Here is a 16,997-nt window from a genome sequence, read left to right on the forward strand (position 1 = left end):
TAAAGGGGAGCAAAAAGTGCAGCCTTCTTCTCAAATTTTAATATTTTATATAAATAATTGTTTAGATTTTTCTGACCCAAAAGATATTGACATTGTATTGAAACTCAATTTACATTGTTACACTTAAAGTTTTAATCCACCGACGTCCAAGTGTATTCCACAAATTCTCTAATAAATAAAAGACTGTAATTATAATTTTAATGTAATTAAAATGATTTAAAAATAATATTTGTGGAGGATATTTTATATCTTAGTAGTTAATACACATTTGTACTTATAAATAAAAACAGTTTGAAGATTAACAATTTTGTTTTCAACATACAAATAATATTAAAACTATAATACAATGTAACTTCATGATAAGAAATACGAAGAAAATTATGAAGCCATTATTATAGCTTAGTTGTAATTAACTGTAGTTTTAAGATTAAAGATAAGGAACTTTTGGATTAAATTCAATGACAAAATTCGAATATAAAACAGAGTATTATTAATGCAAATAATATGAACAATACGTCAATTGTATCAGAAAAATATTTCTGTAGCCGTTAGACGTCAGAAAAGTATTTCACAAAATCTTTACTAACGACAATTCCATTAACTTAAAATGTACAAAAAGTATGTACCTATATATTATGAATTATTTTCCTTTTATTGTTATTATTATTATATTCTAAGTGCATTTACTGCGGAATATTATTCAGAGGCAGTCAGGTAATGACAACATAGCATTAGTGTTCCCACGGTCTCTGCAGGCTTCTAACCCATCTTTATTCCATTTTTTAACAAAAATCTATATCAACCCATTCCTTACAATCATATTATACTTCATTAATCTTTTTTTCAAAGCTCGTTTATCATTTTGTCCATTAACCCTTTTTTTTGACCTTCGTTTCGGTCACGACAAATAATATTATAAACACAGTAACTTATGGGAACCAGTTTCGCGCAAAATCATCGTCAACCAAAAGTCAGTAATGTGCACAGGCGACACACTTCCTGGCGAATTTTGATTTTTCCATCAATTAAATATACAACCGAATTCATTCAACCGCGATATTATGTTCAATTTACTGAAATATTTAATGGCATTACTGTAAAAAATGCATTAGCCGATAATAAAATGTTGTAATTATTCGCTTGTTTATTTAATTACTTATTTTATACTCCACATCACAAAAAACGGAATTAATTCTAGATTTTAAACTGGTCTATATTAACTGTGTTTTTTTAACTCCAATTAAACGGCGGCGACGGTATAAAGCAAGTTGTTTGAATGACGTTAGTGGATAGAAATAATATTAATATCAGGTCTATAATATCATTTAAGACAACTATGTATATAAGGTGCCGACGTGTAGCATCTGAGTATCTAATTCTCACCATGTTTGATGTTAATAACTTATTATTAATTTAATAATAACGTCTTAAAGTGATCGGTCCAGATCGACAGCGTCGGAAACGCGTAAACCAAGGACAGCAATACAATATTGTTTTAATACATATAATAATAATCCGGCAAGCATCAAAGTGCTTCTGTATGTTTAAATGCATAGGTATAAATGTACTATGTACACTACATTATATAGATTTAATAATGTGCTATGATGAACGCGCTGCATAAGACCGTGCCACCAAATTACGGCGGCGCTCTTGGGCATTACGGTTATTACTGCGTTCGGGCAGAAGCTCTAAAAAACACTTATACTTATTCCATTACACCGAATGTACACGCAGTGTTGATTCGGATAGAAGTGGCAATGTTCGACCCGTGAGAACTGTTGTTTGTTTTCGGGCTAATCACGATCGAACAATTTTTATCATTTTTACTTCTTTGTAATATTATTATTATTATATAGGTGGCAATCGCCACCGGTCACTCTCGACACAACGATCTAGAACACGTTATACATACAGTGTAAAATTACTGTAATAATTTTTTTATAGAAAATTCTCGAAAATGTTCTTGAGAATATTCTCAAAAGATGAGAATATTCTTTTTAACTCATTTTTACTACATTTTACATTATTGTAAAATAGTCTTGAATTGACCAACAAGTATAAAATTGGTCAATCGAAATTGGAGATATAGTTTACTTGGAATAAAAATTGACCAATTATCTAATTTTATATTTTCAATATTATAAATTCTTAATAACCAAATATTAATTTACGGTAATTAAATAGAAATATTTTTGGCTGGACATTTTTCGATTGCTCCTAGGCTAAATAATTATTTTGGGTGATTAATTATTTATGGTTTTTAAATAATAAATAAGACCTTTTGAAACCATAAAAATCCAAAAACATTGAGATTCCATAGAAAAAAAATAATACAAAGAAAAAAATCCATAGAAATTTAAAATAATCGGCTCATTTTTTACTCGAATGTTTTTAAAAAAATTTTTTACAATTTTGTTATCATGCAGCTAGCAACTAAATAAAATGTTTAATCATAATTATTTTACTATCACAAATTTCCAATAAATATTCATTGTTTAAAATAATTTTCGATTTTAATTCAATATTCTTAGAAAAATTATTGAGTTCTATTTTTTTAAGAATACAGGAATATGAATATATAAGTACTAGACTTCGCCTAGCTGAGGCTACCGTTTTTGATAAAATTTTTAAACTCTCAGTGTGTTAAAAAAAATGTTTCTTATATTCGTGAATAATTTTCCCAAAGTAACGTCGCCGAGCTCTTTTTTTATTTAAAATAAATGTCGAAAATAATACGTCGTTAAGTAGTTTTACCAGTATTGACTAATTTTTTAATCTCTCGATAAATCTTCAGAAAAATTATCGAGAATTTCATGTTATGGAGAAAATTTTCTCAAGAATATTCTTTCATTACATGGCTAAATGTATATGATAAAATTAAATAAGTCACTAAGTATCGGTCACGGCTTCTACTGTTATTTAAAGATTATAATAAATAAGACGGTCTGTAAGTAATAATTAGAACAAAAATTATAAGCATAAGAACAGAAAAATGTAAAATAAAAAATTATTATTAGTTAGTACCATCATTTTGAATTTGCGGTAAAAATTGATTTATTGATGTTCGTAAATAGATTGGATTGTTCATCAATTACATAATAGTATAGAGACATCTCCATTGTCATTTTATATTTAGTATTTATTAAATGGTGAGCGTTAATTAATTATTGATACTTTTTTTTTTTACTATGTGAACATAAGGAGGCCTACATTGAGAACCAGGTAGTGGTTTAAGATGCATTTAAATTCTGAGGAACATCGTATTTATTTATTTTTGCATTCCATTTAATAGGAACGTTTAAGATTTGTATTTAGATAAGGCGGAGCCAAATCATTTATCAAAAAAAAAAAAAAAAATGCCAACATCTGCTAATACCAATAGGACCACTTTAGGTATAATGTATATTTTCTATAAACCTTTTACGTAAGAACCCCTTTGTTATTAATTATTAAACTTCAACTGGTAACTGGACGGTCGAAACGATGTCAGAAAAGACCACACGCGCGTTTTGGTGATGGCTAGCAATCCAATTCGACTTTTTAATAGAAAATATTTTAAAATTATTATAAAATAATGTAGGCGACACGACCGTATGCGGCTAAAAGATGCTGAAAGTATTAAGAAACCACAGAATTTTTTTTGATTTTTAATTTATAGTTGCGTTACTTTCGTTTCGTGTATTGAATACAGGTCGACGTTATTATGATGACTTTAATTCTATTATCTTACTAAACGGAGTATATCACGTATAAATTGCCATTGCAGCGGTTAACCGGATCTGACCAGTGAAAACGACCCAAGAACGTATAAAAAAATATCAGATATTAATATTACGATAATATTTTTTATAACTAATTTATTTCATAATATAGAACATTTAAAAAATGTTTAGCAATCAGATTGTTTTTGAGTGATTACATGTCAACTGTCAGTAAAAAAAACATTTTTTGTTGTTTAAAATATAGAATATTTTTGGACTAATTAAAAAAATTTGTACATAATAAATAAACATTTTAATTAATTAAAAGCACTATAATGAATAAAATAATTACTGACGAAATAATAGTTTCGGTTGGTAGACAGTAAAAACGATTTAAAAATAATAATTACTAAGAACATTTAAATATTTTTTTTAATATTTGCAGCCAAAGAAAACAATTCGTTCAAGAATTTCTCTACAATTTTTATTTTACACAAAAAATTAGTAAAAAAAAAAAACACTACACAGAAAACTCATTTTATATGTTAATAATGTGCACTTAAATCTTACACCCTTTGACCCTTAAAAATTATACAATTGCTTTCTTTTTTGTAATAATTTAGTAGAAATTTATCTTTTGTATTTTAAATTCTGTCTTTCTCTGCGCTATAGGGTATACATACACGTTATTTTGAAACTGATACGATCCAGCAGAATAAATTTTGTCGGTTTTGATAATATGTTTAAACACTGCGCATATAATATTATTTTCGTTATTCAATTAAATATTTCGGGACGTTTCGTTTATGAGCCTGTCAAAACAACGCGGTGGCTTATACATAAAAAAAATCTTAAACGCCTCGTATCAAGTGTTTGAAAAGTTGATCATGATAATTATTATCTTTGAGTGTATTCATCAGATTAATTGTACATTAAAGATATTAGCATACGCCCTTCGCACCTCTGAGAGACTACGCCATTTGTCAAGTTTTGAGTTTTTTTGTATTCCAATAACAGTCAAACAGGGAAGGCCGGTGATTTTCATGTCGGAATTTCTACCCGTTGATGAGGTTACACAACATGTTTCTCGCTCTCTTGTTAATCAAGTTTATAAATTTCATTTCGATTAAAATTTGGTACGCCCAAAAATGTTCTATTTCGTTCATTTCAACCGCCTTACCATACACTTGTGAATATTAGTTGGAGATAAAAAACACTCCGAAGGAGTTGTGCGTCCCATTTTGGAATCCGACCCTATCTCGTAGTTTTGGCAACGGAGACAGCCATACCACCGTAGAGGTAAACTGAAGTACTCGCATCAGTGACAACCCGATTTGTACAAAACAAGAACAAAGCCAGTAAAAGATGTCGGACGCACTCAAGTCCATTAAAGATTGGGGTAAAATATAATACACATTATCCGAGTGTGTATGTACACATTTTATGTGTATACATACAAATCGTGTAATCCGTGGCCTATCTTATGCGCACAGGGTGTTTTTAAGCCGACGAGGGGACTGGTGAAATAAAAACTGACTAGGTAACCTACCTGCAGCACCCTAATTTACATGTCGGGTTGCTCGCGAGATATTTATAACTGTTGATCTTGTATCGGCCGCGTGCGGGGGTGAGAGCAACCCTACATACCTTGGCAATAACATTTGGGTGCTGATCTATTTCCAAGGATCAGATAACGCGTCCCCCTGTCTAAAGTCAAACAGAAACATATTTTATTTACAAGGGATTCGAGGGCGGAGTGGAATTCCATACGATGGCCCGTAAAGACCGTCTGCACCGATACCGAGCGAAAGAAAGAGAAGAAAAATAATAACATTCGTATCACGACCCTCTTATTTTTTGTTACCTGTAGGATTTTTTTTTTATTATTATTTTTATTTCACTCCCATGACAGCCGTGAAAGTCTCTCGGACACTTTATCATACGAATTTTGCCAAAAAGCCGTTTTAAATAAAAGAACAAAACCAGAATACATCCAACAGGTTTAATCGTATTATATGCACTTTTCAAAACGCCCCGTAATGGTAGCTAGACGTTGATGAAAATTTATTACTACACCCTCCCACTACAGCATAATGCGTCGTTTGATGTGTATTTTTTTTAGTTATTGTTAATAATGTGAAAAAATAACGTAAAATAGTCTCTAAACATGACTTGTGTAATCGAAAATGGCATAAAATGTTCTTTTATATTTTCGCGCGTATTTTTTTTTTTTTTGCATAGTTTATATGAAATTGTTCGTAAAACGATATCACCTCAACAAAATAAAAATCATTCGGTTTTTATAACCGATAAAATTAAAAAATAAATAATTGAAATACCTCAAAGAATATTTTATTTTATACAGGCGAAATCGACACATTGGTATTGAAATATGCTTAAACAATCATTAAAGTATATTGTAAAATTTAACAACGACGGTCATTAAATTTAAATCGAACAATTCAAATTATATTTCATGTTTATAAAATGTTATTATACGGTATCTGAAAGAATTCAATTCTGAATTATGTCCGTGTAATTGAAGTTGATTTGTTCAAAGCCTTGAGATTTATTGTCTATGTTCTATGAAATATCACAAAAATATGCGCTTGTTCAATTTTATTATTTTATTCGTCTTTTAATTATTGTCATCGAAAAATGTCGAAACAATAATATTTTTTCAGAAGTTCAAGGATGACTTTCATAGAGCCCAGTTACTTTATTAAAAAAAAATAAAATACTGGTTGTGTTTTATAAACATATTAACTAAAACTCCTAAGTGGCAATTATATATTTTTTCTAGTGTCTATAACCTTACTATGAGATTTCTACTGTTTAGATAGTTAATATATTATGAGTGAGTATATAAAATCACTGTAGGCTGTCAAAAAAAAAAAAAAATGTAACTACGTAAGACATCAATAATAATCCAGTTTAGAGACGTACGTCTAATCTAAAAATTAAATTTTAGTCAGGTGTTTTTCGTCGATTCAGACAGACATTCACTTCATTGACTCGCTTATCATCGAGATTGCTCCCGATAACTCCACTGGATCAAATACTTAGTCAGTGCCTAAGTATATTCTGACCCACAAAGGTTAACAGCATAATGCCCACTTTAATGAGTGTACAGCCGTTAAAATGTAGATCATTATAATAGTGTGTATCGATGGTTTCCACGGTTAAGATGTCGATAGAGGTAACACCATGAGTTTTAACCGATTTATTTTTTATAAGTTAACATTTTTAATAATGATCGTACCACCTGGGCTGAAGAGTGTTAGTAATCTAAATAATGCATATCATTATACTGGCTGGCATTTAAATTGGTAGAAACATCTTCGTATTGCTATACAAAACGCGTTGAACGTTCAATAATCTTTTCCCATTCTAAACTTTATTAATTTTTATTTATTGACTCGAGAAAAAAAATATATACAACTGAAGATTTTGTTTTTTTCCCATTGTAAACGACTGTTAAAGAAATACAAAACACAAAACTATAATACATCACAACAAAGCAAGTACGCTTCAATTCATACACAATATAATTTATATGTGTTTCACAATCCGTGATGATTTTTCAGGTCAAAAAGCCATGTGTTGATGATGGGGTCTGTCATCTTACTATTTCTTTTTGTTGCTGTGTCTTTGCATAAAATCTTAACTCATCCAAACGATAAGCGAGTACTGTTCAATACGTGATTAAATTCAAAAGAATTATGACGTTGTACAAAGCTTGTCTAACGAGCACTCAAAATCGCACGTTTTGTAATAGTGTATTTCATTTTATGAGTTTATTATACTAAAAATAATTTTTTAATTCTTTTATACAGTTTCTCCGAACTATTGTACTGATATTTCAGAGATTGGATAACATTTAAAAACAAAATTATTTACATGGATAAAAAACGAGAAAGTATGATTTTCTGGTATAAATTATAAAAGCATTAAAAATCATTTAGATAAAAAAAAAGGTTCACACGACGTAACACATAAATTTTGATAATTTTAATTGCATAGAGTGATGATTATTTTAATATTAACCATTCGATTTCTCTTAAAATACTATTAGTGTAAAGATAATTATTTTGGTATTTATTATTTTTATATATTTCTAAATTTATCAATTATTTTTTTAATTATCTCTTATATCTTTTAAGAGTGTTAACTTTATTTTTTAAATAGAAACCTTCATATTTACTAGGTTATAAAATAGAAATTCATCTAATTAACAAAATTAATGTTCAATAACAACTTTTAAAATAGTACTCGGAAACTATTCACATTTTTAAATTTAAAGCTACAGTAATCGTAATAAAAATAACATAACCCAAACCTCTCACTTCCACTTAATATTTTAGAATAAATGTAATTTCTGAATTACTGTGTCAAAATTTGTAATCAACCAGCTACTTTCTTAATTTGATGATTTTTTTTTATAAGCTAATTAAAATTGTAGGTTGCTATTTATAAAATAAAATTGATAATCTAATAAGGTATAAGGGATGAATTAAAAAAATACTTAATAATTAATAAATCAAGAAATATACACAATTTAATAATATCAAAACTAATTTTTTTAATATAATTATTATAAAAAAATCATATAATATAATTATTATATTATGAGAAATTGAGTGGATAATATTAAACAAATCACCTTAAAGTACGAATTTAAAAATATTATTGATTCTTAATTATTAACTTAGATACATAATTCTATTTTTCAAAATTTATATCTTGTAATTCTAGTCTCAAACTAAAATAATTTCTTTCGATTGCTCTTTAATTTCCCTTTAACTGGTTGATCTATTTATTAAATTGTCATTGACATATTCCATAACAATTTCTTAAGTATTAATAGATACGCACATGTATATATTAGTCTTATACTGACTCGTGATCTGGGCTATAAAAAGGTGTATGAAGAACACTGAAAACGACGTAGTCTTATAAAAAGTGCCAAGTAACAATTACCGGTAAATTCTGCAATAAGAAATACTGATTAAATTACTATGCACACTAACACTTATAAATGTTGGCCATGCATTTATAATCTATAAGTATTTTCATCGTGAGTCGCCAATAGCATAACATCGTGAGTGTACTGGTTGCTGAGTGGTATCTATTTATTTTATCGAATAATAACTTATTATAATTACATTAACTCATTTATTAAGTGTATACTGATGTAAAATTAAGTTGCAAGTGGTTTGAGATAAAATATAGTTATTTGCTCGAAATGATTTTAGAAGGGTTAACTCTGCAGGTTTTTTTACCGTGATCATTAGAAGACACATACTCCTCAATCTTCTCTGATGTATTTATCAATTAATTATTACGTTCAACCGAACACCATAACGACGATTTGTTTTATGCAACTCTTAGTGCAGTGTAAAAAAAAAAAATATTATTCTACCAGCTATGTGAATAACTTAAAAATACATTATCTTGTCATACTGCAAGCAATTATAACAAGAAAAAACTCAATCACATCGTGTGTTCACAAGTCATCTCATGATAATGCACATGACGCAAGTGTCGTATTTTGTATCACTCATTGCGTAATATGATAATAAAATAATATTTAATTATTTTTAACCTAATTTAGTCACTCTTCGTATAATATTAGTTTATTTTACATACATTCAATGACTTATTATTACACATTACTTTTACTCGGACTATCCAGAAAAATATAATCGAAAAGAACATAAAGAAAGAATAAATTTATCCCTATCTCATTAAAGTATACTAGCACTAACAGTTTAACTTAATTTCAACCTAAGCATAATAATTTTTTTAAATGTACTGTATTTTGCAGCGTTGCAGATTTTAGTATAATCACGATTTATGTCGATATAATTTAGTTAACTAACAGCTATGTATGTCATACCGTAAGTCAGAAACAAAATAGGGAAGAGAGTATTTCCGTGTTCAAAATCCATAGAGTCAAATAAAATTACTAGATGAAAATAAAATATTTCTTGTTTGTTAGTTTTGAAAAATTTTCTATGTAATACCACCTCAAATCACGCAAAGAACGGTTAAATTACAACTGATACTTATCTTATACTATCACTTATCAAACTTTAAAACTACATAAATATCATTTATATTTATAATATATATATAATATTTATTAATATCTTTATATTGGTATAGTCCAAAATCAAATATTTTAAAGAGGCCTTGAATAATTCACATTTAAATAATTGGTAAAATATTCGTTTATGAGAAAAGTCTTTTAGGCTGTAACAAATTTTAACAGTACGGTGTATTTAAAAATCATTTTCCATCGTTTTATTTTTAAAATACTCCAAATTCAAATAGTTACCACTACGATTTTTCAGTTGTATGTTTGAAAAAGAAATAATTGAATAAAATTTATTATTATTATATTACTATGAAATTAATGAAATAGTTTGTAATTCGTTAGAAACAACATTTTTTTTATTTTTACAAATGAAACTTTTCCTATGAACAATAATGATAAAATTTATTTGCCAATAAATTAAGTAATTTTTATTGATATTGAACTCTATTCTATAGTATATTATTGTATTAATCACGTTCAAATATTTGTATGATACCTTCCAATAAGTACAATGTGATTTTTAACAATTGTGAGTACTGTCGAATCTTGATTTTAGCAATTGGTTACATCTTATCGTTTACACGCATCACTGTGTGATTGATTGATACTGAGCATGTCTGGAGAGCATAGAGATTGACCACAACGAGATTAGTGTCGTTGTATATATTTTTTTGTAAATATTTTCCCGCCTATCTGATATATTTTGTTTGGCACTATATAGTGTAGTGACGGAGTCAATAAAATGAAAAGAAAAAGTCACATAAGTACATGAAACTGTTATTGCCTATTGTTGGCTACCGACAGATGGCCGTTATCAGTTTTTCGAATCCCAAAAAACATACACACTAGTTGGCGGGGTGCGAAATTTGTCAACAAAACCGTGGTGATCGTAATTTTTGTACGCTTTTCACATTCGGAATTTCTGGTCGACTGGTCTTGTATAATGGTCTCCCTGAGTCTGTCGTTTTGTTACTGTGGCCGATCAGTATATGTATTCAGTATTGCCTTTTGACAGTAAAAAAACGAAAAAAGCCCTCACAGGAGAAATAGGTATCACCATAATGTAATGTCACTACTATCGTTGTCAAAATATCTCATCCCATTGTGACGGTATATAATAAGCNACTGGTCTTGTATAATGGTCTCCCTGAGTCTGTCGTTTTGTTACTGTGGCCGATCAGTATATGTATTCAGTATTGCCTTTTGATAGTAAAAAAACGAAAAAAGCCCTCACAGGAGAAATAGGTATCACCATAATGTAATGTCACTATCGTTGTCAAAATATCTCATCCCATTGTGACGGTATATAATAAGCGAGACTGTTCAGTGGCCGGCTGGTTGACTCCCAACACGATAACTCCCTTTACTCCGTCACTTTAATAAAGTAGCTTTTGTACAGTTTATCTGTTTGTGTATTTATTTGTACGCGAGTTGTTCCATCACAGTGATTTATTACCTGTAAGCAATTCATTTGTGGTCCAAACCAAAAATATCAGATAAAAACTTCAAAACATAAAGCTCAATTAATAATTTATTATCATTAGATAAAATTATTAAATAAAAATCTCAACTCAAGGTTTAAACCAATAACACTTATTTATTCCTTTTTTAGTGAGTTTGATTACCAGCATTAAATATGTATATCATTTATTTGTAAAATACCGACATCACAGTATTATAAACAAATATAAAAGTTGAACTCGTATATTATTATAGTGATAATTGTTATAATATTATGTAGATTTCTCTTTTTGTATAATCACACATATTTAGTATGCGTAATTATAAAAAAAAAAAGAATAATAATTCGACAATTTTTCAATTTACATTTAAAAAAGTAAATTGTGAAAATTTAAACAGAAATAACTATTTCTAATATTTTTGTAATAAAATCAATTGTTATCCCTAGATGAGCAATGTTAAATAACAAAAAAAAATATATCAATATACATATTAGCATATATATGGGTGAACACACTCATAAATAATAATAACCGTTCTTGATTTGCGTTAGAAAAATCGCTGTTAAAAAAAATAGTTTCTAATGAATGAGGCTAGACTTTGAGACCCTTCATCGATGACGTTACCATTCAAAATGTTTCCTGCGCTGTCTATTGCTCGCTCTTCTTGTTTTGATCCGAGTCAGGGTAAACACATAGACCGTCGCTATTGTCAACAGTAAATTTTTCACGGGTCATTAAGCCCTCTATTTAGCAAATGACATTCATATACACTTATATATATCATCTCTGTCACCGCCACCGTTTTCCGACGCATTGGCGAAATTAACACTATATATATATATATAATGTTGAATGCTTCATAGACTCTTTGCCATATTAAATTATCTACCAAGTCTATACCTTTGCGCTAACTGAACGCCATCAAGTCCCCATTGTCCGGCATTGCTTTTATACATTATAATGTGTTCGCTGTAGGTATATTATGCACGCACGCTCGAACAAACCAAAGACACACACGCCGTTACAAACCGATTCATCCTATTGTACTTAATGTTTTCGGTGTGTTGTTTGTGTTTGCTCGCGTAAAAAAGTCAAAAATACTGCCGCAGGATCTGCCACCTCAGCGCGTTGTCACTACAAAAAGAAATAATATTTTGATAGGTATGGACGCACAAAAAAATTGCTAATATATTACCTGAATCTTAAAAAGAAGCGTGGAATAATTTCCATGGAGACAATGTTGCTTTATACACCTTAGGAAAGTCCTTTATACATTTTATTCCTCGTTGGTGGCAACGCAGTGAACCAGACCAGTGGTACACACAATAATCGAGATTTATGTAGAAACCGTGAATGCACGGATTACTATCAATGGACTTATCGAATAAAATAATAAACCGACTACTTGAGACTTCGGATAGTATATAAGCCACGCGCACAAAAACTATAATACCAACTTCATCGTTTTACCGTAAATATATTTTATCTTATAAACATTTTCAAATAAGGGGAAAAGCATTTAAAATGGAAAAATACTAAATGCATTCAAACTGAGAAGTCTTATAAATAATATACTATGTTTGCAAATATAAAAGAGCTAAAAGTACATTGTGTTATCATCTATGAGGTAGGTTTTAGTAAAAACATCACCTTAATCCTCTACCCTATGTATTGATCTCTATAATAGATTAAAACATTATAATAGATAAAAACATTCATAAACAAGTACTTGACACATAAAATGTTCATTTTCAATACTCAATTTTTATTTAAATTTCTTAAAAGTTAAGTATTGTTAAACAAATTACAGAATATTAACACAATTTTACAAAAATATGATCTCTTGCAACTTTTTTACAAAAATTATTGATAAATACAAAGAATTAGACTTTTTTATTTCATATTTTTTATTAAATCTGAAATAGAAAATTTATTAAGAATGAAGTGTTTATAATTTGACCGCCTACAAATGGTTTACAGCGGTGAACCATTTGTTATTTTTACAGCAGTATACGTTAGTGAGGATACGACTTGGCCATGATTCAAGTATTCATTTTATAATTTTATGACAAATTATAATGCAATAATTTATTCTCAACACAAGCCAATAATTTATGCATATTTTAAATTACAAATATTAAACTATTGATCATCCCGATGAGTTTACAAGTAAATATGATTTATTCAAACCGATTGTCATTTAATATANATAATTTATGCATATTTTAAATTACAAATATTAAACTATTGATCATCCCGATGAGTTTACAAGTAAATATGATTTATTCAAACTGATTGTCATTTAATATAATGCATTCATATGCATTTCTTAAATAAGGATATTATATTTAACATCAAATATTCATTAAATATTAAAATATAACATCAGCAAGACTCTTAACGCAAATCAATAGATAGTTTATTATATAAGTCAATTATTACACTCATGTATTGGACATATTTAATACTTACTATGTAAGGAAACAATTGGATAAGTAGTGATACAAATTTTATATTTGTGTACGAATTTATGATATTTTATTTTGAAATTACACTACTTGTGTGTAAAATAACGTGTACATTTAAAATATCATATTGACGTATGGGAATTTTTGGATTATTTCATAGTGTTATTTACATTGAATTGATTTTTAATTTATATATCTATATGAATTATTTAGTTTTATTCATTCCTTAAAAACATAGTATTCAATTCTATTGTGAAAAAGTTATCGACTTACATTAATTGTATTACCTTAAGTTTAGTAACCTAGCAACTCATAAATATCATATTTAAGTAAGTCAAAGTAATTTTTCATCTCATAGTATACGACACTTATAAATACTAAAAACAACAACATAATATTGACAATCTCGACTTTTACAGATGACCTTATTAACTTACCCTCAAGCCATGCAAAAAGACTATCTTGAAGTGAATTTGAAAAATATGTGGACGTTTGAATAGAGTGAAAATAGAAAGCAAATATTTTGTTAGTCGATTCCAATTCATTATGAGAGGAATCACCTTTTTTGTTTATTTCCCAGCATATATATTAAAGCGTATGTATTATTTTTACTAGAACTACGATGCATAGTTTTACGGGCACTTTGTTTCACTTATTTGTCAAACGTTCATTGTCAACACAAGAGATCCGATAGCTGATAACTTTAACCCTTCACTCACGACTTGGAGAATGACGTACATATATGTAGCTTGTGTACAATGAATGCAATAAAATTTTAATAATAAAAATAAATTTTCCCATTACTTCCTGGCATATATTTTTTTACTAAATGTCACTAAGAAATAAATATAAGATAATATTGTCTTATTTGAAAAATGAACAGAAGTTTAGAGCAATTTAAAAATTTTTGTAAATTAACATAATATTTTTAATTAAATATTCAATGAAATATCTTCTAACATAGTCAATATTTTTATATCAAACTTTATTTAAATAAATATCGCTTTTTATTGTTTAGCAGTATCAATAAGGTTACAGTCAATAATTAAGTAAAAACTGAAAATACATCTACATATTCACATAGTTTTAACTAACTTGTTAAATTATAATTGTAACATGTATAATTAATTTAGTTAAAGTATTTTACTTAATATATAAAATACTGTTACATACATCAACAATATTACAGTTATTTATAACTTTAGAGGTACATTAACTAAAGTTATAACTTTTAATTCTAAAATTTTTATCGTTGTAACAATTATTTCTACGAAAAAACTAAATAGTTCAGTTTAAAAAAATAAAATATATGTTCGTTTAATACGATCCTATACTAACGCGATATATATGTTTCGATTTAAAAAAACCTTTTAATTATTAGATTAGCGTAACTTGGCGTTATTAATTCACTGTTATTTTGGATTAAATGATGTATTTTAAGTTGTTCTTAGCAAATAAAATAAAAACGATTTCTATCTCAGTGTATTTAAGTCGCTTCTGAAATCTCTCAAGATGATGCTAGTAAAATATTCAAATATTATAAAAATTTATTATTTCCTGATGATTTCATTATACTTCAGCAGTAGAACATTTACGAGATTGAATAAATCTCTAGAATAAACTAAATAGACAATCAACATTGATAGTCTAGAGATCACACCACACTACTCAATAATTGAATGTATTATGTATGGATTAAATATTAATTTTGACAAATACAAACGTTTAGTCACCAAAAACCCTCTTAAAATATTGATTACACAATTAATTACATTCCCATGAAACAGTAAGTCTAGTTAGAGACCATTTTTGTTATATTAATTAACATGATAACACATCTATAATTTTCTCTAAAAGAGCAATAGTAAAATTTTATTCCAAAGTTTGGAATATAAGACAATTAGGTTCGTCAAATAAATTTAAAAAAATTCAATGTAATTTTTTTAATATGAGGTTTAAATTAAATATTAATTTTTCGATATTATGCTTTTATAAACAATCTCATTGATTACACTGAAATTGTCGAGAAAATAGATTCTAATATTACTAACTATATTGTTCGAGATGATTTTTGTTCCGAATAAAAGTATGCTCCTGATATTATGTAAAGTTTAATCACTGTATCGTATGTTATGGGCCTGTATTAATGTCCATATTTTGATTATTTCACTCACTAATAAAATTGTATTTGTACTAAAGATTTGATTTGATAACATGATATAGTTATACGGATGTTTATTTATCATAAATAAATATATTGAGTTCAGACTTTGCATAAATTTCTTTTTCGAGTCTTTTTTAAACATGTACACGCCGTTATACTTAGTATCTACACGTCTGCGTGCTCATTATGCTAATAGCGTAGAAATTTGGGGTTTTCTAGAATTTCCACGGTGTGAACATGTAAAGATCGTGATCGTGATCTTCAGATTAAGAGTTACGCGCTGGTCTGAGCTCGAGGTGTCGGCGGCAACAACACCTCTGCGGGATTTGCGCATGTTTATATCAGCCGCTCTGTCATCATCATTACAATTTATATGATCATCATCGACAGGAGATCATCTACAAAAATATGATAATGATAATAATAACAACATATACAATTGTACGTACGCTCGATGCCAATAAGTGTTGGTGTACTTATATTACCTATTCTCTCCGAGGGGAAGGTCACAAATGTGCGGGGTCACATACGAAATGAACCAGCACGACTGTCCGGTGCCTGCGGTTTTTTTACCTCTTCAATAATTTTTTATAAAACACCACGAGTTTGCCATATTACCCATAGTTACGTTTTTTTTTCTAGAAAGCACAAACAGCATATATGTGTTTTAATTCTTTTTTTCACATTTCTTTAGTTTGTGCCTTCTATTTTATAGAAAACGAATGCATAATAATGAATGGTTTTTATCATTTCAGACTTTGCAGCGTTTCGTGACCACCGTTAAACATCATATACAAGACCTTATTTAATCAAAACTAGTAAAATCCTAACGAAATCAATTCCAGTACTACAATAGTCAAAAAGAGCCAACGGCTGTGTGAGAACTCTAACCTTTAGTAGAGTACACTACTATGACTCGCGGTGTATTAATCAAAAGAATGTGAAATCTTTTCAGCTTTCGAAATTTAATTAAATAGGATATTTGTTCTTATTTTTTTTATTTTATAGTATTTTAAACAAATATATTCCTCACAACTAATATATTTAATTTAAAAATCGATATTTTATAAATTCATAGAAATAGTGATGTTTTGAAAA

At 28.3% G+C, this 16,997-nt stretch overlaps 1 long non-coding RNA gene across 1 annotated transcript; it reads left to right on the forward strand.

The window, feature by feature from the left end:
• Positions 1-13,962: 13,962 nt before the first annotated feature.
• LOC126901043 (uncharacterized) lies at positions 13,963-16,997 on the forward strand. Its single transcript, XR_007702960.1, has 3 exons — positions 13,963-14,064; positions 14,155-14,330; positions 16,655-16,997. It is a non-coding gene; the product is annotated as an uncharacterized LOC126901043 (long non-coding RNA).

The sequence above is a fragment of the Daktulosphaira vitifoliae genome, unplaced genomic scaffold (genome assembly GCF_025091365.1).
Source record: "Daktulosphaira vitifoliae isolate Bord-2020 unplaced genomic scaffold, ASM2509136v1 Scaffold_3, whole genome shotgun sequence".
NCBI classification, from domain to species: domain Eukaryota; kingdom Metazoa; phylum Arthropoda; class Insecta; order Hemiptera; family Phylloxeridae; genus Daktulosphaira; species Daktulosphaira vitifoliae.